This window comes from Phocoena phocoena, chromosome 2, assembly GCF_963924675.1.
Source record: "Phocoena phocoena chromosome 2, mPhoPho1.1, whole genome shotgun sequence".
NCBI classification, from domain to species: domain Eukaryota; kingdom Metazoa; phylum Chordata; class Mammalia; order Artiodactyla; family Phocoenidae; genus Phocoena; species Phocoena phocoena.
Genome location: NC_089220.1, coordinates 105,426,038 through 105,452,630, shown reverse-complemented (window position 1 = coordinate 105,452,630; position 26,593 = coordinate 105,426,038). Strand labels below are relative to the sequence as shown.

The 26,593-nt window shown below is 42.4% G+C and overlaps 1 protein-coding gene across 1 annotated transcript in view; it reads right to left on the bottom strand.

Annotated features, from left to right (window-relative positions):
* The window catches only part of TLN2 (talin 2), a 441,569-nt gene that overhangs the window by 241,988 nt on the left and 172,988 nt on the right, over positions 1-26,593 (bottom strand). The window contains exon 3 of the mRNA XM_065872706.1: positions 16,303-16,378. The gene's annotated coding sequence lies outside the window, so the exon portion shown is untranslated. The remainder of the gene's footprint in view (positions 1-16,302; positions 16,379-26,593) is intronic.

Genomic DNA, 26,593 nt, shown 5'->3' with positions numbered 1-26,593 from the left:
CTCTAAAGCAAAGAAAACCCCCCACTGCAAGCCCACAAACCCTCCAGGCTCCTTCCTGCACTGCCTCTGTCCTCCCCTGCCAGCCACAGTTCCTTCAAGGGTTCTCTACACTGACAGACCTCTAATCCCTCATCTTCTTCTTCCTTATCTGGCTTCTGCCCAGCACTCCACTGGAACCTGTTCTGGCCAAGGTTCTTCACGTCTCTTCCCTGCTGATAACATAGGCCTTCCCTTTCCAGTCTGCCGATCTGCACAGCGCCGGACACCAGTGGATACCCTAGCGGACTCCCCCATCTCTGACCTCCTCCTTCTCCGACTCCTCTGGAGGCTCTCTTTCTTCCTTAAACCTCTTGGCCCTTGAGTTCTCTCCTAGTCTCTGTTCTCCTCCCTCCTCTTCCTCCACACCCTCGCCTGGTGGATCTCAACTGCCCTCAGGACTTGCATTCACCAGATCTGCAGAGAGAGAGGCCAGGCCTCCCTCCTCATCCATGACTACACCACATTTCCCCACGATCTTTCAGATGCATATTGAATTCATGTTACTACCAAAAAAAAAATCACCCCTCCCCTGCCACACCCCCCAAACCTGCTCGCCTTTCTGTGTTCCTGATCTCAGTGGTACCAACAACCATCCATTGTCAAAGTCAGAAATGAAAGAATCACCCTTGACAGGACCCTCTCCTGTGCTCTCATATCCAGTCACCTGACAACTGACCAGTTCAGCTCCTAAGTATCTCTCAAGTCTGTCCTCTTCTCCTACTCTAGGATACCATCATCTCCTGTCCAAATTACTGCAAAAGCGCCCTAACTGGGCTCCCCACTTCTATTCTTACTGCTCCTGAACACACACTCCACGTCCTAAAGATCCCACTCAGCTTAAATCCCTTAATGGACTCCCCCTGTTTTTAGGAAGAGTCTAAGCCTCTTACTAGACATTAAGGATCTACCTGTCATCTCTAGCCTAAATCCTCTGCACCAGTTATATTACATTTTCCATTTTCACCCTGCTGACAGTACTGCTCCCTACATCCAGCAGCATGCCTAGCACTTTTTAGATGGTCAACGAATGTTCACTGAATGAATGAGTCATTTAGATAGGGGGAGGGTAGACCAACTTACTATCTTCAGATACACAAAAGTATCTGAACTCACATCTTCAGATACACAAAAGTATTAGGCATGGGACTAAAACCCTCGGCAAAAGCTTAAAAATGTCAGAGAGGGTCTGCACAAAGTAATGAGCAGCTCAAAGTCAAGGTCCTTAAGGTTAGATATTAAAGTGGAAGAAAGGAAACACACTTGCTCATAGTCAAGTACAAAGTGGTTCCCTCTATCACTGCCACACTATAACTCGATGCCACTGTATCTAATGTGTGGGGCACGCTGCCTGTGTTATGCTGAGAGTAAACTCAAAAACCGTGGGGCAGTGGGCCTGCCCAGGGACAGACAGACACAGATACACACCACACACACACCACACACAAAAGCAAGGGCCGGGGGAGTCAAGTCTGCTCCATATAGGGGTCAAATAAACCCTAAGAAATAAAGACCAAATGACAACCAAAAACCAAATGAGGAACATCTATAGAAACTCACGTGACACACGGTGGTGTGGAACGATCTTTCATTTATTATTCCTTTTATTTCCTCTAAAACTCTACTAAGATATGGCCATTCTGGAGGCTTTGCTAAAATAGAGGCTAATATGGTCCCAACTAGGATCCCCTACTTGAATTTAGGTACTGCTGGCAGTCAAAGGAGAAGTGGCGTCAAGAGAAAGAAAACAAAGGCAACCGAATTATGGCCAGTTTAGCTGAAAACCATCACTGAAATGGAACCAGTAATCTAATTAAGAAGGAGGGGGGCTGCGGGCAGGCCACCGCCAGCCTCTCCAGCCTTGGAAGGAGCTCTTGATGTCTGGATGACATATAAAAAGCCATTGTGACTTCCAGTGACCCCAGGACGGCTCTGGTGCCTATTAAGCATTCATGGAGATCTTTCCCAGAGAGGAAAGACAGTCTAAGAGGAATCCAAGGGCACTTGAAAGGCAGGAGAAGGCCCACAAGCACAAATAGGAAGCAACATCCATGGTACCCAGGATCACAGGACAGGTGAGACAATTACTGCTGTGAAGAGATACAAGTAGCTTAACCAGAGGGACAGTTCATCAGGAGAGAGAGCTGAGGACCCTCCAGTCACTGCTGGTGACAGTGATGCCACCACACCAACAGCCACAGCCCACCACAGAATGCTGGCTGTGGGACAGACCTATGCTGAACAGTATCTATCTGTTCAAACACTACGAGGAGGGTACTATTAACTCCATTCTACACAGCAGAAGAAATAGGTACAGAAAGGTCAATCCCCACCCCCCATCTGTAAATCTAGTAAGTGGTGGAAATAGGACTTGGACCCGTATCTGCCCAACTTCAAAATCAGTAACCTTCTTTTTCAAGTACCATTTCTAGTTACTCACTTATGAACGACTGTTCCTATCCAGAAGGAAAAAGAGAGTGTCCACTTAAAAACACTCACAGAAGAATCTGGTAGTGAGGAAGCCAGCTGGCAGAACCATGGCCAACAAACCCTGTATCACTGACCTCATCGTATTCAGGTTAGAGCAACAAATGCTTACCTAATGGATGCCCAGGACAATACCTTAACCCACCATCCTTCATAAGGAAAATGAAATACTGTCCTCTAGGCCTGGACTCCACTATCACTGAGCTTTTCACCATGGAACCACAGGTGTTCCTTTCCTAGTATTACTCAAAATAATTCCAACCTAAAAAAAAATCTTGATGAAATGGCAAATGTTGCCTCTCTCAGTCATCAGCAACACTACTTACGCTACCGATAATACTACTAACTAGAAACCCTGCTGTAACACTAGTGACACCGGTTACTATTACCACTATGCAAGCCTATGTAAACGTACCGCACGCATGCAAGGAAGGGAAATTCTGATATTCTGTTCTTTGAACACCTAATTGTGGTAGCACATGCATCTGAAGAGGCATTTCCTGCAGTTGGAAACCGTGGCAAATACAGCGATTGGCTCACTTTGTAGTATGGAAAGGCTGCAAAGCCTAACATTACATAATATCCAGGCTCTTTCGCCACTATGGTGCCCAACGTCCCATAGACTGTCAATCAGATGGGCTCACGGGGGACTTTCCTTTGGAACTGAGTCGTGGGGAAAAGAGGCGGAGTGCGTGGGCATCCCCAGAGGCCATTTCTTTTCACAGGAGGCGTAGAGCAGGAGCTAGCTGCTCATTTGAGTACTTAACTGCTCAGCCAGTACTTACTGTGTCCCTCATTCAAGACCTTCCCACAGCAGCAGCCAGGGCAGCTTTCCAGATTCTGGCAGGAGATAATGATTCTGAAGGTGGGGTGGGGTGTATCCTGGAGGCTTAGCCTACAGCTGATTCCTCCAAACATTCCAAGGATTCTGGAAACACTCAGCTCCTGGATTAAACCTACTTCAGCTTTAACTTCCTAGAGTCGATTCTGTGTCTAATACAGGAGATGTGAGCAACGACAAGAAGATCATCACTTCTACTACTTTATTAACTTCGTAAAATATTAAGTATAAAACACTTAGCCACGAGGGATAAAGAAACAAACTCAATTTACTTTCATTATATTTTGATATAATATCACTTGGGCCAGGGTAATTCTTACACACCATAGTATCACACCATTCTATAAACCTGAATCTACACTGTAATTCACCTCATTCATAAACATGAGATAACTTGACCTACCTTCTAATATATTCAGCTCCTTCTTGTCTGGTTTAACCTGCAGTGACCTTTTAAAAGTTGCTCTGATAATTTCCATTATATGAAAATGCATTTTTCATTTATGTCATCTTTGATTTTCCTCCCACAAACAAAATACTGTTTTCTCAATGGTCAGCCTACAAATGTCATAGGAAAGAAGATGTACAAGACAGCTGTTACAAAAGGTTCACTGCTGAATTGGGCTCAATGTTCGGTTTCTTGACAGGGGGATGAGGGTGGGAGGAGGAAGAAGAGGCAAAGAATGAGGCAATTTTGCCCAAGTCCACATAATACGGGATGATGGGTTTGGCGCCCTCTTTGTATATAACCTGTGACAAATTACAGAGCACAGCTTTTAAAAGTAACTATAATTTCATATCAAATAATATAATGCTTCCCAAATAATATAATGCATCCACACATCCCAGTAATTCTCCAATCTCAAGTTACACTTCTACTCTCGTAGCTACCTTCCAACTACATCCACACTTGACCATCAACGGCCTCCCAGACCTGAGTTCCTTCCCTCTGACCAAGCCCTCTTTAAGTCCACCGTTGATAATCCTTTCGAGCAGGTCCTACTGTGTTTGAGAACTTCCTATGGCTCCCAAATGCCCAGAGCAAAGGTTTGCAAACTATGGCCCACAAAGAATGGCTTTTACATTTTTAAATGGTTGAAAAAAATTAAAAAACGAAAAATGAATTATACTTCACGACACATGAAAATTGTGAAACTCAAATTTCAGTGTCCATAAATCTACTTTTATTGGAACACTCATTTATTTATGAATTGTCTATGGCTGCTTTTTGCACTCCACCAGCAGAGTTGAGTAGTTCCAGCAGAGATGGTAGCCTAAAATATTTACAGCCTAGTCCTTTACTATAAATGATTGCCAACTCCTAACCTGGGGTGTAGAAGCCATAGCTCTTGGCCTGACAATGCAGGTCATGGAAACCTGGATTTAACCGACCTTCCTAAGCCTTTTTTTCTTTTATTTGAAGACATATAAATGAAGACTTTTTTTTTTTTAATTTTTGGCCATGCCGCATGGCCTGTGGGATCTTAGTTCCCCCACCGGGGATTGAACCCGGGTCAGGGCGGTGAAAGTGCCGAGTCCTGACCACTGAACCATCAGGGAATTCCCCCACAATAGCTTTTATTTAATTTATTTATTTATTTTGTTTGATGTGGACCATTTTTTAAAGTCTTTACTGAATTTGTTACAATATTGCTTTTGTTTTATGTTTTGGGTTTTTTGGCCACGAGGCATGTGGGATCTTAGCTCCCCCTGCGGATCAAACCCGCACCCCCTGCATTGGAAGGCGAAGTCTTAACCACTGGACCGCCAGGGAAGTCCCCCCAATAGCTTTTAGCCACCTTTCTCTCTCTTCTTAAAGAGAGTCAGATCATACACATTTAACTTCCATGAGGTTAAAAAAGAAAAGTCATTTAAAAAGTACCCAAAGGTATTCTCCACAGTACTGTTTGTAATAGTAAAAGATGAGAAATACCCCAATGTCCACCAGTAAGGCAGGGTGAAAAAGTTCAACCCCATCCACACAATGACGGATGGGCAGCTGTGCCAAGGGGTGAATTTCATCACTATTACCACCATAGAACAAGAGCCAGGATAGATCAAACGATCTATCTATTTATTCTTCAAATAAAACAAGGTGGAGGAAATGTGCGTTGCATACTATCATTCACCTCAGACGGGGTGAGATATAAATATGAAAACATGCAACCATTTGATGATATATCTTCTTTTCAAGGGTACAAGGAGAAACCCTATCTTTTTCAATTGCTACATATGGTGAGGGACGGAAATAGAATGGAAAGGGGACTGAGGCAAAAGCAAACACCTCTGAATATATAACCTTATGTTATGGATGAGACTTGGAAACCTTGACCGTGTTGTGCAAAATTATCTAAATTGAAATTGAAACTTCTTAAAAGCAAAAACTAAAATGAAACCAATGAACCTAACTATGTATCCAGTTGGTGGCACAATGACAGAGAAGAGCTATTCTAAATGTCTTTAAAACACTCTGTTGTGTATGTAGCATGAGGTAAAGCAGATGAAAAAACATAGCACTATTAGTGAACTGGAAATCTGGGTGGATGAAAGAATATAGATAGAAAGTTGATAAAGCTAAGTAAAAACCCTGTATACCTGAATTTCACTTGGATGTATTAGTAAGAATTAATGAGTTTTATCTCTGTACACAAATACACACACACATATACACACATTCATCCATACCTGTTCCCTAGTTCAGCACTGAATGGATCCAGGAATAACAATAAATCCAGTAGTAATAAATATTCCTAGTTTCTACATTGTACCCTCTAAATACTTAAGGAACCAGGGCTCCTTAGAGAAGTAGTGCATCCAAGTCTGGAGTACAAAATGGATAAGACAAACCAGTAACATTTTTGTCATACCAGAAAGAACACAAAAATACAAAAGTACAAGTTATGTCAAAAGGACTTGGTAATTAGTTTCCACTGGTCAAATATGGGACAAGATGAGTATCGACAAGAATATTAAATTGAAACACATCAGCTACATTTATACTAAAAAAAAAAAAAAAAAAAAAAAACAAGCCAAGAAAAAAAGCCCTCTGTTCACTTTTAGATGCTGCTGCTAGAAAACTCATTGTTTTGAAAATAAAGGCAAAGTATCGAGCATTTATCCTGACATTCCTACGTGAATGTCAGAGTAAACAAATAGTTGCAATTAAATTTCTATCTATCTATCTATCTACCTACCTACCTACCTACCTATTTTTTTGGTCAAGCCACGCTGCTTACGAGATCTTAGTTCCCTGACCAGGGACTGAACCCGGGTCCCGGCAGTGAAAGTGCTAAGTCTTAACCATTAGACTGCCAGGGAATTCCCTAAATTTCTCTTTATAAAGTATTCTCGTATATAAACAAAGGAGGAATGATAGAATTGGCATATCACTATTTTGTAATCACTAATGAATTAAAAGACATAGGCAATAGTAATCAATGACCAACCGTATCCCAGTAAGAGACCACCATTTACTATGTATCTCAGTGAAAATACACAGCCTACCTATGATATAGTCTTGCCAAACAAAAAAAAGCCCATATATGAAGCTGACCAAAACTTGAGATTTAACAAATTATAGAAAACTCGGGGAACAGAGGAACATGTTAAATGGCAACATGGGGAAGCAATCATCAAACTCCAGACTGTGGAAATTTTACAGCATAGTTTCTCAACTTCAGCACTAATGACATTTTGAGCCAGATAATCCTTTGTTGTGAGGGGCTGTCCTGTGTACTGTAGGTTATTAGCAGCATCCTTGCCCTCTACCCACCAGATGTTAGTAGCGCCCCCCAGCTGTGACATCAAGAATTGTCTCTAGATGGTGCCAAATGAAGCCAGAAAAGGATCACGCCCACTGGAGAATCTCTGCTGTCAAGGACAAACAACACAGTTTCTTAAATAAATCACAAGGGGTGGGGCAGGGGTGGGGGGAGATGGAAGGGTAACCTATAAATTAAAAGGGGATTAGAAACATGTCAATCAATCGTAATGTATAAACCTTATTTGGATCCTGATTCAAAGAAATTTTTAAAAAAAGACAATTTAAACATTAATTTGATATTTAATGATATTAAGGAAATATTGGTAATTTTCATGTTTTTGGTGTGATACAGTTTCATAGATTTGTTTTTAAGTCCTATCTTTTAGGGACATATACTGAAATACTGACAGGAAAAAAATAAAGTGGCAAAGACGTGCTTCGAAGTAACTGGTGAGAGACAGGAGGTATATGTCATGTAAGACCAGATAAGAATTAATCATCATTGAATGAGAGTGATGGGCACATAGTTCACTATACAGTTTCTCTTCACTTTTGGATAGGTTTGGAAGTTTCCATAATAAAAAGGTATGAGTAAATCAATCTGGCAGGCAATTCCGTTCCCATTCCTCTCGGTGAGCGCATAAGCCCCAGAATGACCGGGGGAGGGATGTAGGAATTTACAGTTCCCTGGGCTCGTTCAGTTTCTAAATGCCTCTTGGGGTCCTATCTGGATGCTGGATGCTCAGAGTAATTCTATTGTTTACAACACGCCCTTAAACACAGGAGCCAACTACTTAGCTGCAAGCTCTTCCAATACTGGGAGAAAAGCCTGTGAGCTGTGTTGGACTGACCGGGCACTAGGATTCTGGTGTCTAAGGTGGCGTCTTCCCAATGGATGTTCTAGAGCAAGTCAGCCTATGAAGGATTTTTGCCTTGAATGCTGAGTGCAAAGCTGGCCCCCACGTAAGGTGTCAAATTTTACGCATCCTGGAAGGAGCCCAAGCTCTGTGAGCTGCCCGGCCCACCTCAGACTTTCATTCTAGGTGAGAGAAAAGAAATTTCCATCTTGTTTAACCCACCGCAGTTTATAGTCTTTTCCACTATGTGCAGTAAAGCGTACACCAATTAACCCAGAAATAAATTCTCCTTTCTCTTGGAAGCCAACTCTACCCTACGAGAGATAGCTACTTCTCTCTCTGAACTGACTCTCTTTTCCTGCACATTTGTCACAGATGCCTCTTCATTTCGTTCTTCCAGAAACCTGCAGCCCAAACAAGACAATGTCATTATATGCTCCAGGGCCAATTTTTATTTCTGTCCTTCCTAGTTCAGCGTATTGAAAGCATTTCCTCTGAATGCAAGTTTCTGTGAACAGTGACCACCAGAGAGGACGAGAGCCTCACTCCACACAGCTTGTCCCACAGGCCTGGTTAAACTCTCCAAAGGGACAGCAAAAGGAACCGAGAATCCTGTGTGACCCAGATGCCTGGAGCCGAAAGTTGTCCTGCAGTGGGGATTGAGTCATTCTTTACTCCCCAGAGGTAAACAAACGGAAGACTGATATAACATACTTGGGGAATGTTTAGAATCAGGTAGTAAAAAAGACTTCTTAAATGTCACTTATTTCCTTCTCTTGATGAAGGGGTGGGTTCTATCCCAGTCTTCTAGAAACTACGTTTCTAGGCATGGAATAAAACTTTGACCAAGATTTCAATTGTCCCAGCAGATTTTTTCCCCAACAAACCACTTTCGCCCAAGTATCATTTGACTATACAACTGTGAAGATCAGCGATCTTTGTCTAATGGAAACAAAATTGTCTCATACAGATTACAACTCTGCCTAGCACTCTTTCCAACCCTGACAGTCAATCAATCGATAGAAAAATAACAAATTGCAAAGTCAGAGTTAATCACTGCAAGACGGTGGTAGGGTAATCTTGGACTGTGTATCACTATCTATTTAAATGTGGAAATTCACCTTTGGTCATCACTGCAACAAGGTAAATTCTGACCCCCATCCATTCAGTCTCGATTTCACTAAGCTCAGATATCTCCTCTATAAATAAACGAGGCACAGCTCTAAAGACATCCCTTTCGTTCAATACTTATCTGGGGGCATAAATATAATAGGTCAAGATGTTTGGAGAATAAGCCTGCACTGAGTAGCCCATGTCAGTGCCATCACCTTGACCTAACAGAAGGAACAGGGAGGAACTCCATCCACACCCACCGACACCTCAATGGGCTATGACATAGAAAGCTGACGACCAGCTCCGTGGTTGACGGTAGACAGACTGCTGGTTCCACCGATAAGGCTTCACCTGGGGTCTGCTTAGTGAGGAAAAGCAAGCAGCCCAGAGAAGGGAGAATGCCAACACTGTGTGAGGGACCCAGCTGCCACCTATCTGGTCATTATCATAATAGTCATTCACTAAATACAGTTATACCGGAAGATTTATGAAGACCACGGCATTCTGAGAGAAAATAAAGTGTGTTCAAAGTACAACCTGATTGTCTCTCCAATCTTTCTAAAATAACTACCAAAACATACCTTTATATTAAGACAATCAAGTGCACCTGACTCACAGACATATACTTGAGGCTCTAAGAAAACCCTTAGATCAACAACCACTGTTGACAAAGCACACTTCCAGTTTACCAGCAGGATTGAGTATGAAGCCCTCTTTCTCACTCCAAATTCACAAAGAGAACGTTAAGTAGGGAAGCGCATTCCCATTTCCAGTCATTCTGCATAAGGAGCCCCTGGCCACACAATGCACCCACAAGGGTGAGGCTGGAAAGTAAAGCAGAGCTGGTTTTCCTAGAGCAGCAGGATTTTCTGGAGGGAAGACAGAGGTTTCTTGAAGAAAGCATGCAAGACATCACAGAGACAAGTCTTTTCTAACCTATAAAACTACAGCTGGCACCATGCCCCTCAGCCTGTTCCAGGACCTAAGAAGCACTTCCCAGTGGAGACCTTGGAGGTCTTTCATTCACAGTTTCAACTTCATGGTATACGAAATGTCAAGGGGAACATCTGTTTCATGGGGCTGGTGTGAGGATTTCCACAGACACCAGGCCTCTAGTACCAAGGTGCCTAACACTTCAGCTCCTCATTAGATGGTGGCTAATGACAAAGCCCAGGCTACTGCCCCTTCAGAGACACCAGAGCCTGAAACTACTTTTCCAAAAGCAGTAACAAACTTCTCCTGGCCATCAGCACCAGCTTAGAGGCAGGCGGCACACAGAGAGATCTGTTCTGGCTGAGGAGTGGGGGTCTGTGTGAGTGAGATCTCCAAAAATAAAGTGGGTTCCCAGGAGGGATGGGAAGGCAGGGTCTTGGAAAGAAACTTGAGGCTGGATTCAAGACAGCTGGTGTCGTGTGAAAGGGAGAACCCACTCACACGCGCTCCGTGGAGGGGTCTAGGTATGAGGACGACAGGCTTAGAGAGGAAGGAATATAACCCCACCACATAATCTGGCTGCCATGGGAACAGCAGCCACCTAATTATAACAGAGTAAAGGCTGCTTCTTGGTTTTAACATTCGGAATTGAGTTATAGGTAAATCATGGAAGCCCTTACTGGGATTAAAGAACAGAAGAGAATTATTACCAACTCCGAGCATATAAAATTCAAAGGTACAGCTGCCCAAAATGGAAAGGTTGGGTGGGGGAGGATGGCAGACAAGAAATAGTGCCTCTAGGAGACAGAATAAGAATAGAAGAGGCTGCATGTGTCATCCGAGGGTACAGAGGGAGGATTAAAAGCATGAATCAGACATAGGGAGGAAGGGAGATGGGGATGGTCAGAGCGAGCTAATGGCGATCACAAGACACCAAAGAACTGCTTTTAAAACTGATAAAGGGAGAAATGGTGCTGTAAGCATAATATTTATACATGTGGAAATCACAAAAAAGGCAGCAGAAATGATCCACAGGGGGGAAAAGCGGTTGCTTCTAAGAAGTAAGGCTAGTAAGGGAAGGAAGGGAGAGTGTAAGATATTTGTTCCTTTCCATTAGAAGCTTTTCTGTAGCATTTTCTATTTTTAGCCATTTGTATGCATTACTTAATTTTTTTTTTTTTTTTTTTTTGGTTAATGAAAGATCCTCTATAAGGCCATTGTTTAGATCACAGCAGTAGGATTTTTCTCAGCTTCTACTGGGCCTGATAGTGGTATGTGGAGAAGACTGCAGCTGGCCTCACAGTGTGTTTACTTTATTTTAATCTTAGTAAAGTCATGTTTAAACTCTACAAGTGCACAAGTCATGTTACAGTTCTGGAAAGCTGTCCAATTCCGGACAGCTTGTTGTAAACGGAATAGAAAGGCTTTGATGGTCATTTTAGATCTTCAGAATATGGGGCTTCACAGCTAAAAAAAAGAGTCATTTTTCAAGACACATGTTCTATAGGCACAAGTATTCCAGAGCCTTTGAGTCCATGAAATCCAATCAATTCTTACACAGCAAAGGCTCAAATCTTGAGATCTCCAGGAGGGCTTTTTAACTTTGAAAGAAATTAACTGATGAGCATAATTAGGCAAAAAGCTTAAGAAACAGCACATTCTACAACACCCATGGATTAAATTTAATTACGAAAAACAATCTGGAAATGGTTATTGTTGTTGTTCTGAAACATTTACCGAGTACAGACTGCAGAGGAAGGACCCCAGCACATGTCTGGAAATCCTGATCAGTGAGATGGTGCTAATTAGGACTCCCAGCCACTCAGGGAGCCCACAGCGGGTGGCAAGTGGCAATGCCTACAGTTGACAAGCAGAGTAACCTAGGGAATCCAGCTAATGGAGGATGGCAGGAAGACAAAAGTGCATAACAGATTACATTTTTAATGAAGAAAAGCAAGCACAGGAACAACTTATCTTTTCTGACATCATATAACATTTAAGTTACAGATACAGAGTAACAAATAGCTATGTAGATCCTGCCTTGAATTTTACAGATTCAATACCCTCCCTAAACAACACTGGGAACTAAAAATTCCCAGAGGGCCAAAAATAATGTTTTCCATTTAAAATCGGTTTTAAAATATTTTTCTTACCAGCCTGCAGGGAAAATGGAGATAAGTTCACATTATTGGATCTATGATCAAATCTGGAATATACCATGAGTCATTAAGTTAAACACTAAACAAATCGTTTATCATATGCTCCCCTCCATCTCCTCTCCATCAGTCTCTCTCATCTCCCTAACATGCTTGCAATGCTTTAAAGCATCATGTTTATTCCTGAGAAGCATGGCTGTCTCACATTCTTAATTGCTCATCCCTACAACATCTCACCCAGTATGGTCCGGCCTTCTGAGAGGCTCAGAACGTGACTGATTGATTACATTGTTCATTTCTTTAAATTTTATTCAGACTTGGACTGGCCCAGATCCCTTAAAGCAATTCTACTTCCTCTAGTTTATGTCAAAATAAAAGTTCCTCGAGCATTTATTCATGACTTTAGGCACTTCCAGAAACGTCAACATTTCAGATCATCTCTCATATTCCTATACATTTAAGATAAATGTTTCTGTTGTTGTCATCATTGTTGTTTGATATAGCTTTTCCAAAAACAAACAAAAAGGCAGTGAAATAAATATCCCTAGGGTGGAAGCAACCCAACTGAAGCATACAAATCAGGCAGTAAATGGAGTGTTGGCAGCAAAGGCAACCATAAACAAGATGAAAAGACAGCCCTCTGAATGGGAGAAGATATTTGCAAATGAAGCAAGTGACAAAGGGTTAATCTCCAAAATTTATAAGTAGCTCATGCAGCTCAATAACAAAAAAACAAACAACCCAATCCAAAAATGGGCAGATGACCTAAATAGACATTTCTCCAAAGAAGATACACAGGCTGCCAACAAACACATGAGAGGATGCTCAACATCATTAATCATTAGAGAAATGCAAATCAAAACTGCAATGAGATATCATCTCACACCAGTCAGAATGGCCATCACCAAAAAATCTACAAACAATAAATGCTGGAGAGGGTGTGGAGAAAAGGCAACCCTCTTGCACTGTTGGTGGGAATGTAAATTGATACAGCCACTATGGAGAACAGTATGGAAGTTGCTTAAAAAACGAAAAATAGAACTACCGTATGACCCAGCAATCCCACTACTGGGCATATACCCCGAGAAAACCATAATTCAAAAAGAGTCATGTACCGCAATGTTCATTGCAGCTCTATTTACAACAGCCAGGACATGGAAGCAACCTAAGTGTCCATCCACAGATGAACGGATAAAGAAGATGTGGCACATATATACAATGGAGTATTACTCAGCTGTAGAAAGAAATGAAATTGAGCTATTTGTAGTGAGGAGGATGGACCTAGAGTCTGTCATACAGAGTGAAGTAAGTCAGAAAGACAAAAACAAATACCGTATGCTAATACAAATATATGGAATCTTAAAAAAAAAAAAAAACGGTCATGAAGAACTTAGAGGCAGGACAGGAATAAAGACGCAGACCTACTAGAGAAGGGACTTGAGGACATGGGAAGGGGGAAGGGTAAGCTGGGACAAAGTGAGAGAGTAGCATGGACATATATACACTAACAAATGTAAAATAGACAGCTAGTGGGAACCTGCTGTACAGCACAGGGAGATCAGCTCGGTGCTCTGTGACCACCTAGAGGGGTGGGATAGGGAGGGTGGGAGGGAGACGCAAGAGGGAGGAGATATGGGGATGTATGTTTATGTATAGCTGATTCACTTTGTTATACAGCAGAAACTAACACACCATTGTAAAGCAATTATACTCCAATAAAGATGTTTTAAAAAAAAATACGTGGAAATATGAGTAAAGAGGAAATTATACTTTGGGAATACAATATGAAATTGTGTTTAAAAAAAAAAAAGTGTTCGGTTGACAGAAGGGAAAACGACTGGTAAGTCTGTCACATTTCATTTAAGTTTCCCAGAAAATAGGAATGTTAGAACACAGGAAAGCCAGACATCACTGAGGGAGGAGTTCAAAAGGACTGAACCACCATGTTGCAATCAACAAAGACCATGGTTAACTTCACAGAACTTTTGAAGCAGGCAGGGTTAGGCTGGCATCTTAAACTATGTGGGACTGTTGGCTCCTCCTTCCTCATGGTATTTCACTGTCCTAATAATTCAGTCCATTATTGCCTCTGTCCTCTACCCATCCTACCCCTCCAACACATCCCCACACTCCAAGGAGAAGTAAACAGGAAGCATACTCATCCATTCTCTATAGACCCATGGCATAAGAATACACTTGGTATGCTGTTTTTGGATCTGAAATCTGAAATCTATGGGAAAGGTATACATCTGACGTGTTTCCTATGCACTGTGCCTAGGCCCTTTAGCTAGACTGGCCCACCTAGTGCTGTCTGCAGATCCTCAAAAGACAACGTCCATGCCAAGACATCCAGAAGATTCCAGGGCAGGACAGCTCCTTTACTCTTTCCTATCCTGTATATATCTGATCCCACTGCCCTCAGCTCATAACTCTCGACCATGTACTTGACCCCCTACCCATCTCTGCACTCCTCACACTTGGCATTTGCAATTGTGTCCAGAGTTAGACATTCAGCCCTTCTCACCCCTAGCTCTCAGCATCCCCACATGGCAGACAGACACTAATCTGCCAAATACCACCTGGCCAGAGGCTGCCCACAGTGGTATGAAGGGAGGATTCTGTATGTTTTTATCAGACAGCTCAACACACTGTCAAGTTTCATTTTTACACTGACTGCAAGGTGGCTCACAGCTAAATTTAACGCTCACATGGATGAGCCATTTTAATTTGGGTTTTCCAGCATAACAATCCCTTGTCTTTTGTTTGACTTCTGACTTCTCTGTGTTCAACCATGCCAGCTGTCACAGTATTTTCTGGAAATAACCAGTGTATAACTAGAGTATATTTCTTTCCTGCTTCGGAGGAATGACACAGTTTTAGAGGTAGAGGAGCCCTTATCAGTCATGCACCCCAATATTTCCCAAACACCAGTCCCCAGGCCAGCGCTAGTTCATGGCTAACAGTTCAGTGGTCACCAGAGCAACAAGAGGAAGGAAATGAAGAGTTTTTCACAACGCTAAACACATAAAATCGAAAGACAAATTCACGACATTCTTACATTTTTAGTACTGAAATGTTTCTTCTTACGTGAAATGATGTTAGTACATGGTAGTTATTAGGCTGGCCAAAAAGTTTGTTCCGGTTTTTCTGTAAGATGTTATGGAAAAACCGGAACGAACTTTTTGGCCAACATTTTTTTAAAAAAATCTTTATGAAAAATCCTAAACACAAAATAGAGAGATTACCATATAAATAGAGAACTCTCATGCACTATCCAGCTTCAACAATTACCAACTTTGTTTACGTACAGCCCAAAATATGTAGTAAAAACTGGTCCTGAATGTTTTATCTCTATTGCACAAAACCTAAAAGTGTGGGAATGACATGGCTGGGCCAACCTCTTACATTTTACAGATAAGGACTTGGAGACTGGCAGAGATTAACCTGTCCCCACTTGCACAGCTGGTCAAGAACAGAACTGGTACGTCTGGTGCGCCATGATACGGTTTTGGAGGGTAGGAGCATGAACCAATTCTTTTTAACCTGTCAGACTTTAACTGAGGCACAGCCAAGACCTGCAGAAGAGCGTCTTTTGTCTCTGCCCAGGGCACTTCACACACACTACTTGGGTGCAGGCAGCCACAACCAGGACAACCAGACGGGGTAAACCAATAATCTGTAACCAAAGTTTACTTCATCTCACGCTTTAGCAATTGTGTATCATCCCTGGAGAGCTCCAGGAACTACCAAATGGTTTTAGGACAAAGATTACTGGAAGTTTCTACATTAATTCCTCATCTAGCACTTCCCTCCCCACCCCCAAAATTATGAGGCAAACATATGGAATGAATGAGAATTCATGCAATAGGGTAAGAAAACAGCTGCTCGTCCCCTCGTCTAGGCCCTCCCCTCCCCCCCCCACCAAACTACCAGGTGGAAAAAAATCACACAGCAATGGAAGTAATAACACCAGGCAGCTACACTCCTGTCTCACAGAACTGTGGTAAAAAAATCAAACAAGACAGTATGAAGTGACAATGTTTTAACGCTCTGTAAAACTTTACCAATGCAAGAGGGTGGCCAATGGATAATAAAGTATTTTTTTAAAGGACTCACCTAAATTCTCAGTTTATGTAGAGTCGATTTCCCTGAAGATATCCTGAAGCATCTGAGAAGACTTCAGCAGCGATACCTAAAACAATAATAAAAATCATCAGAATCAAGTAATGTTACACACATCAGTTTTCAAAATAAAAAAAATCTCAATCTATACATTTGGTCATTTCCCTCACACTAAGCGTGAAAGGAAATAACTCAGGAAACAATGAATTTCCGCTGCAACACATGGGCTGGGAATTTTCTTCACCAACAGGGAATTGAGGTCCCAAGACACTTATTTTGAAAACCAAAATTATGTTACAGTTGAAGCAAAACCACATTATTCTCTTCCCTGTGATAGGAATGCTTAAAGGCTTTGAATTTAAACAAAGCTGAAATATATACACCCTCCTTCCTGCCCCCACCTATATTTAAAACAAAAATCACTGGCACTGCACTCTGATTCTTTCTAAAAATCAGCATCCATGAGCTCTTGTCTTATTCACTTTTTTCCTCCTTAGTTGCTATAACCCATCAGTGAAGTGGTCCCTTCTTGTTTCAACTGTTCCCATCTCGTTCACAGTTTTCTGAGGCACTGATAACTAAGCATGTAGCAGCTTATTCATGAAAACCCAATTTGAAGCAGAGAAGCACCATAATTGCAGAAGCAAACAAAATGGGCCAGCCACAACTAAACAATGGTCTAACAGCATATATATGAACCAATGAAACAATAAACACACAGCTGTAGAACCAAGTATTCATAGGAAACAGACCAAGTACATGTAATCTAATCTGGGTAGGTATGTGAGACTAGTTAATAAATGATGATGGTTAGCTATTTAGGAGGAGGGAAAAATCTAGCACTCTCTCTCTACTTAAAGAGAATAAACTCAGAATAGAATCAAATGAGTACTAGAAAAATATACAGATGAATAGTTTTATAATACAGAAATAGGAAAGGCCTTTTTAAACATGACATCAAAATGTGAAACTCAAGGACTGAGACATTTGGCTGACAACATTTTTAAAATCTCAAATACATGGAAGGCAAAAACAAATCAAAAATAAAGAACAAACAAATCTAGACACTTTGGTCAAAAGATAAAATAAGAAACTAAGTAGAATATTCATACAAGAGACATATGAAAGGTTGCTATCCTTATGCAAAAATGTCTTAAAAGTGAGTAAGGGGCTTCCCTGGTGGTGCAGTGGTTGAGAGTCCACCTGCCGATGCAGGGGACACGGGTTCGTGCCCCGGTCTGGGAAGATCCCACATGCCGTGGAGCAGCTGGGCCCATAAGCCATGGCCGCTGAGCCTGCGCGTCCGGAGCCTGTTGCTCCGCAACAGGAGAGGCCACAACAGTGAGAGGCCCGTGTACCGCAAAAAAAAAAAAAAAAGTGAGTAAGGAAATTAATACTCCACCTCAAAACAGACAAAGCAAATTAATGAACTTCCCACGAGAATAGAATAGTAATAAACATATGAAAAGATACTCAACTATACTAACAATGGAAAAATACAACTTTAGAAAACCTAGCCCTTATTTTTTACCTATCAGGTTGGTAACAATGCCCAGACTGACAGTAGCTGTTGTTATGGGCTTAGCTCGTGATGTAGCCTCTTTGGCAACTATGTCAGCATGTAAAATGCCACACACTGTGATATGGCAATTCTTCTCTAAGAATTTACTCAAAGTAGATTATTGTGAAAGTGGAAAAATGGATAGACATAGCATGTTTATAATCATTGGGGGCAGGGAGTGGGGAGTAAATATCCTAAAGGTCCACAAATAGATGAGGTCAAGTAAACAAGTTTTTATTAATATATACTGATATGAGAATATCGTACCAGTGAGTAAAACAGGTAAATGAATAAAACAGGTAAATGACCACACAAAGTAGGATATCATTTCTGCGCGTGCACGTCTGTTGCTGGATGTCCTTATACATGCCTAGAAGGATGTTTGCTAAGATAGTTATGGTTGCCCCTGGCTATCCAAATTTAAAAAATTTTTTGCTTTTCTTGTACTGTTTGAATTTCATATAACGAGCAAGAATTATTTTTCCAAAGAACACAGTGGAGCTGCTTTTTAATCTCATGCTGGAGTATAAAGTAACACACTGCATGGATTTCTACTTCCCTTCTGTCACCTTCTCTCTCCTCCTTTAGTGACACTTGTGTCACACGTGTGCTCGCTGTGAACACTGATTAGAGAGTTCCCTTCCTCCTCTCTGGTTCCTGTTCATTCCTGAGGGCCACTTTGTCCTTGCCTTTAAGTTCCTAAGACACTCCTGTATCCTTATTATAAATCTCTCTTTTTTTTTTTTTACTTAAGCTAGCTCAAGTGAGTTTGTTATTTGTGACCAAAGGCACACCATGTAATACAGTGTTGCTTTTTATTTTCCACCTTCTCAATCATCCCATTCCATCTGAAAACACAACAGTAAATCTTGTAATCACATGAATGAAGATTTATCGTATATAATGTCATGTATTATTTATGACCTACAGCCGAAGGAACTGAAGCAAGCAGCTCAGAACTAGTACAACGAAGGCAAGAGCAGGACTTCAAGAGGCAGGGGGGTTTGTTCCTGACTTATATGAGAACTGATGAAAAGACTATTTGAATAAGAATAAAAACAAAGGGGACATATTTGTCCAGATGGGCCACTTCTATGGTAAAAATAGTCTCCATTATCAAGTTTTAACCACTTTGCAGATTTATTTTTATTGGGTTATATTTCTATATGAAGAGCTTTTTTTATTCTACTTAAGACTTGAAAATATAGAAATGTATTCCCATAATAGGCCCATTATGTTCAATTTATCTCCAGCAAACAAATTTACTTTTCTCCTTGCCCTATTTTTAAAGGTTCAGAAGTTCCATATAATACATGAATCCTCATAATACCATAATTACAAACCTGGCTAAAAAGCCACAAATATACAAATCCCTTTTAGAGGTGTGCTGGATGTCAAATACAAATCTAATTAATCTCCCTTCATCTCCTGAAGGCTCCTTCTCCCCCCAAAAAATTTCCCTAGAAGGTAGAAAGAGGACAAAAACCACTATCCAGTTTTAAAGATGAACAATCTAATAACTAAGTATCTGTGCCTCCAGGGCATAACTCAAACCCACAGGCCACCCAGTGCCAGCTGCTGGCCTCTGTTCTGAGCCCTCCTCAGGGCAGGGGCACACCTTTCTAAATAGATAGAAAGGGGAGCCAGGTAAATCCACATTTGAGGCTGAGATGCATTAGGATTTATGACACCGAAATCTGCATTTAAGGGAAGCAACAGCACAGTGGTTTAAAGTAAAGTGATTGATCCTGGTTCTGTCATTTATTAGCTGTTTGGCCTCGGTGTGCCTCAGTTTCTTCCTCTGTAGTAACGCCCAGAATAAGGGCCGTTGTGAGGATTAAAGGTTGTAATACATCTAAAGCAATGAGTAATGCTCAAGAGTCAAACATGGTCTTGCTTGAGCGCCAGCTCAGCAGGAGCTGTGATGGTAACTGCCCCCAGGTAGAAACTCATAGCTGCCTGATCAGAGAGCAAGGTCCCTAGAGAAGCCTGGAACAGAATATGTCTCTATGTAGGACACTTACCTATTCAAAATGCTTATTTTGAATAAGACATGAATAGGACCCTTCCAATTAAATAGAAACTTATTTTAAAAGTACCAGGAGCCTGTTATTTCAAGGAACATTGCCTTCAAGCAGCCTCCTCCTATGATAAATCACTTGGCAGCTCCCACGTTCTACTTCTTCTGGAGTATTTTGAGAGGCATATGTAGATGTGACCAAAAAGCAGCAAAAGTTGCTGGCTCAAATGCTTGCCACCAATAGCAGGACTTAACTGTTTTTGCATCCTGGACCACTTCCTACTTCCTTGAGGAAGCTTACACACACCTCTCCAAGTCCCAGGTCACTCGTCACCAGAGCAGAGACAGTAATACTCAGATAATTCAGATGGAGAAATGAAATTAAAATGGATGGGTGAAGTTCCTAACACAGTGCCTGGAGCCCAGTAAGTGTCCAATAAATGGTACATCTTTAATTGATTATCATCTGAACAGCATTAAAGAAGCAAAACACATTAAGTAACCTGAGAGAGACTCTACACGGCAATTTTTCACCATGAGAGTTTTACGGACTCTTTGTTTTCCACGTCTCCCTTGACACGAAATCCCCACAGGAAGGCGGGGCCACGTTGGAGGGGATGTAAGGAGGCAAGGGGATCTCAAGCCATGAAGGGCCTGCACAATGCATATGGCTGAAATCGCACTATGTGGTCAGACCCCAAGCAGCCAAGAACACATCTGTCCTAAGATTTCATTAAAAGATGGATAGCAGGGCTTCCCTGGTGGCGCAGTGGTTGAGAGTCTGCCTGCCGATGCAGCGGACGCGGGTTCGTGCCCCGGTCCGGGAACATCCCACATGGGAGCGAGCGGCTGGGCCCGTGAGCCATGGCCGCTGAGCCTGCGCGTCCGGAGCCTGTGCTTCGCAACGGGAGAGGCCACAGCAGTGAGAGGCCCGCGTACCACAAAAAAAAAAAAAAAAAAAAAAAGATGGATAACAGTGTAACATGACGCTCAAACTTTGTCCGGTACCATCTACACGAGCATAAACAACAGAAGATGGGCCTGTATGGGCAACCATCCCAAGTGCTTTAATAAGGTAAGACCAAACAAAGCAGCAGGAAATCCACTAGATTTTAGCCAAACATGAGCAGAATATACTACTCTTAGCTTGAAGTCATCACTAACATTTGACACATTTATTACTAATAGTTCAAAAACAAAATCCAAGAAGAAAGAAACCAAGTAATTTTTCAGTAGCCATAAAATAGAGACAGGAAGAGCCAAAGAGAGAAAAGAGGACGAATTGTGAAAACAAAATTCTTCCAACTTCTACCACTTGGCAAGGATTATTCTTTTCTTCTCTGAAACCCCGAGAACATTTTCACTGAAAGCACAGCTCAATGATTAGAGTCCAGCTCTACTGTGTCAGAAGGTATCTGCCTCCAGGGGGAAATGTCCAATTCTCTTTTCATGGCTTCCCCTGGCTGACTTTCCGCTAGAGGCTGGGTCCTGGGGTCAAAGGAAACTCAGTAAAGCCAAGCTATAAGCACCAATGCCCAAGACCTTCAGAGATGAGGAATGATACATGGCTTTCTCCTCTGCAGGCAGAAAGGCTCCAGAAATCCGTCTGTATGCCTCTAAAAGCAGCATTCCAGCAAACTAAAAACTAAGAGGTGTTACATGCAAAAAAAAAGTTCTTAATATAAATGTGTGAAATGCTGGTTTAAACCAAATTAAGGAGTTCTGCTAATGCAGAACAATTTGGACACTTTAATGTGCTAATGTGGATTATAAATAAGTGGCCCCAACCTTATTTGTACACAGATCCCTTTACCTTTGTGGTCTACGTCTTGGTACAAGTGCCCAGGCAACAGTTTGGAAAATAATGTTAAAATTAGTTCTTTTATGCAAATGACCATTGAAGGCTCACTCTGCCCCACCACACTGGCAATGACATGACCAGGCACCACTCCCCTAAAGATCAGTTCACAGTGCAAACGATATTAATGCAAAGTAGTGAGAAACTCGTGTTTACTAGGAGGGCTAGGGAAGTGCTCTAATTACACTGCTTTACCTCCTTCAGTCTTTAGATGCTTTTCACAACTGGACAACTTGAGAGATGCCCTGAATTCCCTGTGGTTCTACAATTCACTGTTCCCCTTCTCTCACTTATATGTATGTGTCTTTATGTAAAAGTATCAATAAAACTAAATTAGTAACGTGAGTAGCTAGAATGTAAGCTTCACAAGAACAGGGACTCTCCCTGGTCCATAGCTATTCCCCCAGCCCTTGAATAGTGCAGGTACAAGGATGTCCCACAAACATGTGACTATCTGAATAAAGTAATGAATAAATAAGCTTACATAAGTGTATCATTAACTCATTTTACAAACTGGCCAAAAGACACACTCTACAGCTTTATGTTAAACTGACTTTGAAATGCTCACTCTCAAACAATTTCCTATTTCTTTTTTCTCAAAAAGTGTGTTTTGCCCATTTTATTCCCACGATTATCTCCCATCCTTTGCAAACGCCCCCCACCCCACACACACACCCAAAAAGGGATATTTTTCCTTTGACTTTTGGGTTAGAAGGAACTTCAATGTTATGAACTTAACGTTTAAAATAACCCTGAGATGTTGTAACATCTTCAAATGAACACATAAAAATTTAAACGGGGCTTCCCTGATGTCGCAGTGGTTGTGAGTCCACCTGACAATGCAGGGGACACGGGCTCGTGCCCCGGTCCAGAAAGATACCACATGACGCGGAGTAGCTGGGCCCATGAGCTGTGGCCGCTGGGCCTGCGCGTCCGGAGCCTGTGCTCCGCAACGGGAGAGGCCACAACAGTGAGAGGCCGGCGTACCGCAAAAAAAAAAAAAAAAAATTTAAACGTTTTCGCTAAACCCAATTCACTATGACAAAATGAGACAAGGCCTTTTAAAAAAGCTTTAACAACTGTGTTTTTTTTTTAAGGGGACGAAGAGGAAAGAGCAGGAAAGGAGTGTTTCAGTTCCTCCTTGGTCATTCACAAAATTATTGGTAAACTGACTAGACCCTTCCCACCCCCATTCCTCCTACAAAGCTGTTAATGCCAGGGTGCTCCTATCTAGTAATTCCCAACTTCCAGCTGGGCTATAGTCCCATCTCTTGCAGCAGCCTTGCCCAGGGCCACCTGCGGGCCAGCCCTCCTCCACCCCAGAATAAACCACCTAGGACAGTCATTTGAGTCTGTCCTCAGCTCCCCAATTGCAGGAATCTCTGAGGCCCACTTCCTCACCCGCCCGCCTCACGTTTCCTGGGAATCAGTGCCCCAGCACCACTGAGCCCATGCTGCTCCTGGAACCCTGCACCCTCTGCACTGCTTCCTCTGCAGTGGTCTTTGACCTCCTGTCTTCCACGCTTACGATGGCCTCCCCAACACCCCTAATTCACCTGGCGCCCCATCAAGTTCTACCTACTCCGGGGAGGCTTCACGGACCACATCTTTATTTCAACTTAATATGGTAAATGTAAAAACAATCTATTTACGTGTCTATAGTCCACACTAGACTGTGAGCTCCCAGAGGGCAGGAGCTATGGCTCCCCGCAGAGTTCTTGCCTCAGATCAGAGCTCAGTTCGTAATACCCATTACATGCTCAGTAGGTATCTGAAGAATTAATGAACATATGTTGTATGATTAATAACTTTGAGACACCAGGGATGAGAGTAGGGGACTTTAAGAGGCTGGGGTGCAACAGCAGGGTCAGGGTGGAGTCAGGGGTTTGTGTGTGTATGTGTGTACACGCACACCCGCACTGAAGAGAAGGGGCTGCCTCACTCCATAAGCTTCCTTCCTGGTTCTTCAAGGTCAAGGTTGCAGTTAAACCCCACCCCCACCCCCACCCCCACCCCCACCCCTGCTTTCCTCTTTTAGTCCCAGGGATTGGCCAATGACTCACTCTCCTGCCACAAACATAGTGTCTTTGAGTCAGCGTCTCTCATGTTTGGCTTGGTGTCAATGAAGGAACTACACCATTTCATAATTATGCCTTTTTTCCCATCCCGAAGCAAACAAAGGCTTTGAGGTTTAATGATTAGAGAACGGTATAAGAAGGTGCCCGCTCCTGTAAACTATTCCCCATCCTAACCCCTAAAGACCATCTCTTATGCTCACTTCAGCTTGGACCCTGTGGGAGAGCACAGAGTCACACAGGCACCAACACTGCAACCTGATGCACACGGAGAGGCAAGTGTTATTCATCAACCAGCAGAGCGTTTCTTTTAGGAAGATGAGGTGAGAGGCTGCAGCAAAGAGAGCAAAAAGATTCACCCATACAGCAGAATATCGTTCAGCACTAAAAAGGAAAGAGCTCTCGAGCCATGAAAAGACATCAAGGAACATTAAATGCGTATTATGAGTGAAAAGTCAATCTGAAAAGGCTACGTCCTGCATGATTCCAACCAAATGACACCGTAGAAAAGGCAAAACTATGGAGACAGTAAAAAGATCAGTGGTGGCTAGGGGTTGGGAGGAAAGAGGGATGCATAGGTGGACCACCGAGGATTTTTAGGGCAGTGGAACTACTCTGTGTTATACTCAATGGTGGACACATGTCATTTTACATTTGTCGAAGCTGATAGAACATACAATACCAAGAGTGAACCCTAATGCAAAGTATGAACCTTGGGTGATTATGATGTGTCAATATAGGTTCATCAATTGTAAAAAATATACCCTCTAGTGAGGGGTGTTGATAATGGGGGAGACCGTGTACGCGTGTGAACAGTGGGTATGTGGGAACTGCTTACTGTCTGCCCGAGTTTGCTGTGAACCTAGAAGTACTCTAAAAATATAAAGTCTATGAAAGTAGAAATAAAATGAGCAAGAAGAAGAGGGTGAGGTAGGGTATCACAAATTCCCCCCAGGCACTGAAGCCAGGGACACTCCTATGGCAGAGCCTGGGGAGAGGTTTAGAGTGAGACAAGGTGGGCTTGGCGCATAGAAGCAGTGATGGAGGATCTGGGTTCCACTGGCCAGCTGGACATCACCTGCACGTAGCAGAGGCTGCTATGTGAACCAGGGCTGTCCTACACAGCGCTCCAACCTGCTAGAAGTGACCCTGAGAAAGCATCCTCTCCCACTCTTATTCTCACTGCCACCTCAACCTTTAATTTGAGGGCTACTCTTCCAACACTAGCTCCTCAAGCACTTCTTCTGTACTGAAATCATTCAACTGAAGAACACAAAGAGAGAATACTACTTCTTCAAGTAAGTTAACCATCTAATTTCCCATGCCAGTGAAAAACCCATCAACTACCATGGAATATCCCAGGGCTGCCGCCAGGAGAAGGGATGGCCTTCCTATATAGGAGACATGTTAAACTCCTATGAACTCCCATAACGGCTCATGCCTCCAGCCCTCAAAGCCTGGTTGCCCAGGTGCGCTGAGCCAACATATGACACCATGAAAGTGACAGGAAAGTGCAAAGTGGAATTTTATCAGCTTGTGAACTTAAAATAGGTATTACAGACAATAAGATGGGGCCTTTCGGGAGGATGATTGGCTAATCAAGAACAAGTTAGCAAAAAAAAAAAAAAAAAAAGAACAAGTTAGCTACTCACGTATACATAATGTGGAAATTAGGGACACACTGTTTTATAAATAAGAACTTGTCATCCCTTGGCTCTGATTAGTAGCTACTGTAATCCCTCAAAATTCATCCTTCCAAAGTAATATTGCTGCCCTCATATCTCTTACTATGTGCCATCTGGTCTTCATGAATGGCCACCTGATACATTTTTCCAAAAGGCTAAACCCGTCCAATCCTTGCTCCACTGGCCAAAGATCCTCCTTTACGTATTCGTTTTGGTACATTTCATTCAAAACCAAATACCCCAAAACAAACAGTTCTTTTGTCACTGAAATTTCTTCCTCCTCGTAGAACATTTTGAAAACTAATCCTCCTGAACCATATGTGTCCTCCTTCCTGTCCCTGATCTGTCATTCCAAGTTCCCCCTTTCCCAAGCAGCCTCCCTTCCCACGTGGTTTCCCATACTCTTGCTGTCCTCTCAGTTTTCATGGGTCTTGGAAGCCCTCTCTGCATAATCTCGCAATTCATTATATTGTATTCCTTCTAATTCTGGTTCCACAAGGCTCTACAACTCCAATAGATAAGATACCCTCAAGTGGCCAGCATGGAGACTGGTGCCGAGTCACCCAAGGCCAGTGGCATCCTGGTTCCCTTTCACTCATGCCGAGTGCATATGGGCAGTGGGGGTCCTCCAAGCCTCACTTGACTCCTCTGTGAAAGGCAGAAGGGAAACCTCCTTCACAAGCCAACCTAAGGACCACATAAGCATAAGGCCTGGGGTAAAACACGCCTGCAGCCAACACTGACTTTCTTCTCCTCCAGGTGTGTGATCTCTGGGCTCTGGAACTAGAATAAAATCTCTCTAAGGGCAAGATCAGGACTCGCACCTTTCCTGTATTTCTTCAAGGCATTTTCACACAAGGGAATGTCCAGTAGATGGTTTTCAAGTGATGTTTTCGAGTTAATGGTCATTATTTTTGGATAATAGAATTTCAGAGTTTTCTTTACAACCTCATACACCATCTAAAAACCTAAAGCTTTCTATTAAAAATTTCAAATAGCTAATAAAGAGAATAATGAACCCCTAACTACTCACCACTCAGCTCCAACAATTATCAATTCATAGTCACTCTCATTTCATCCAAACCC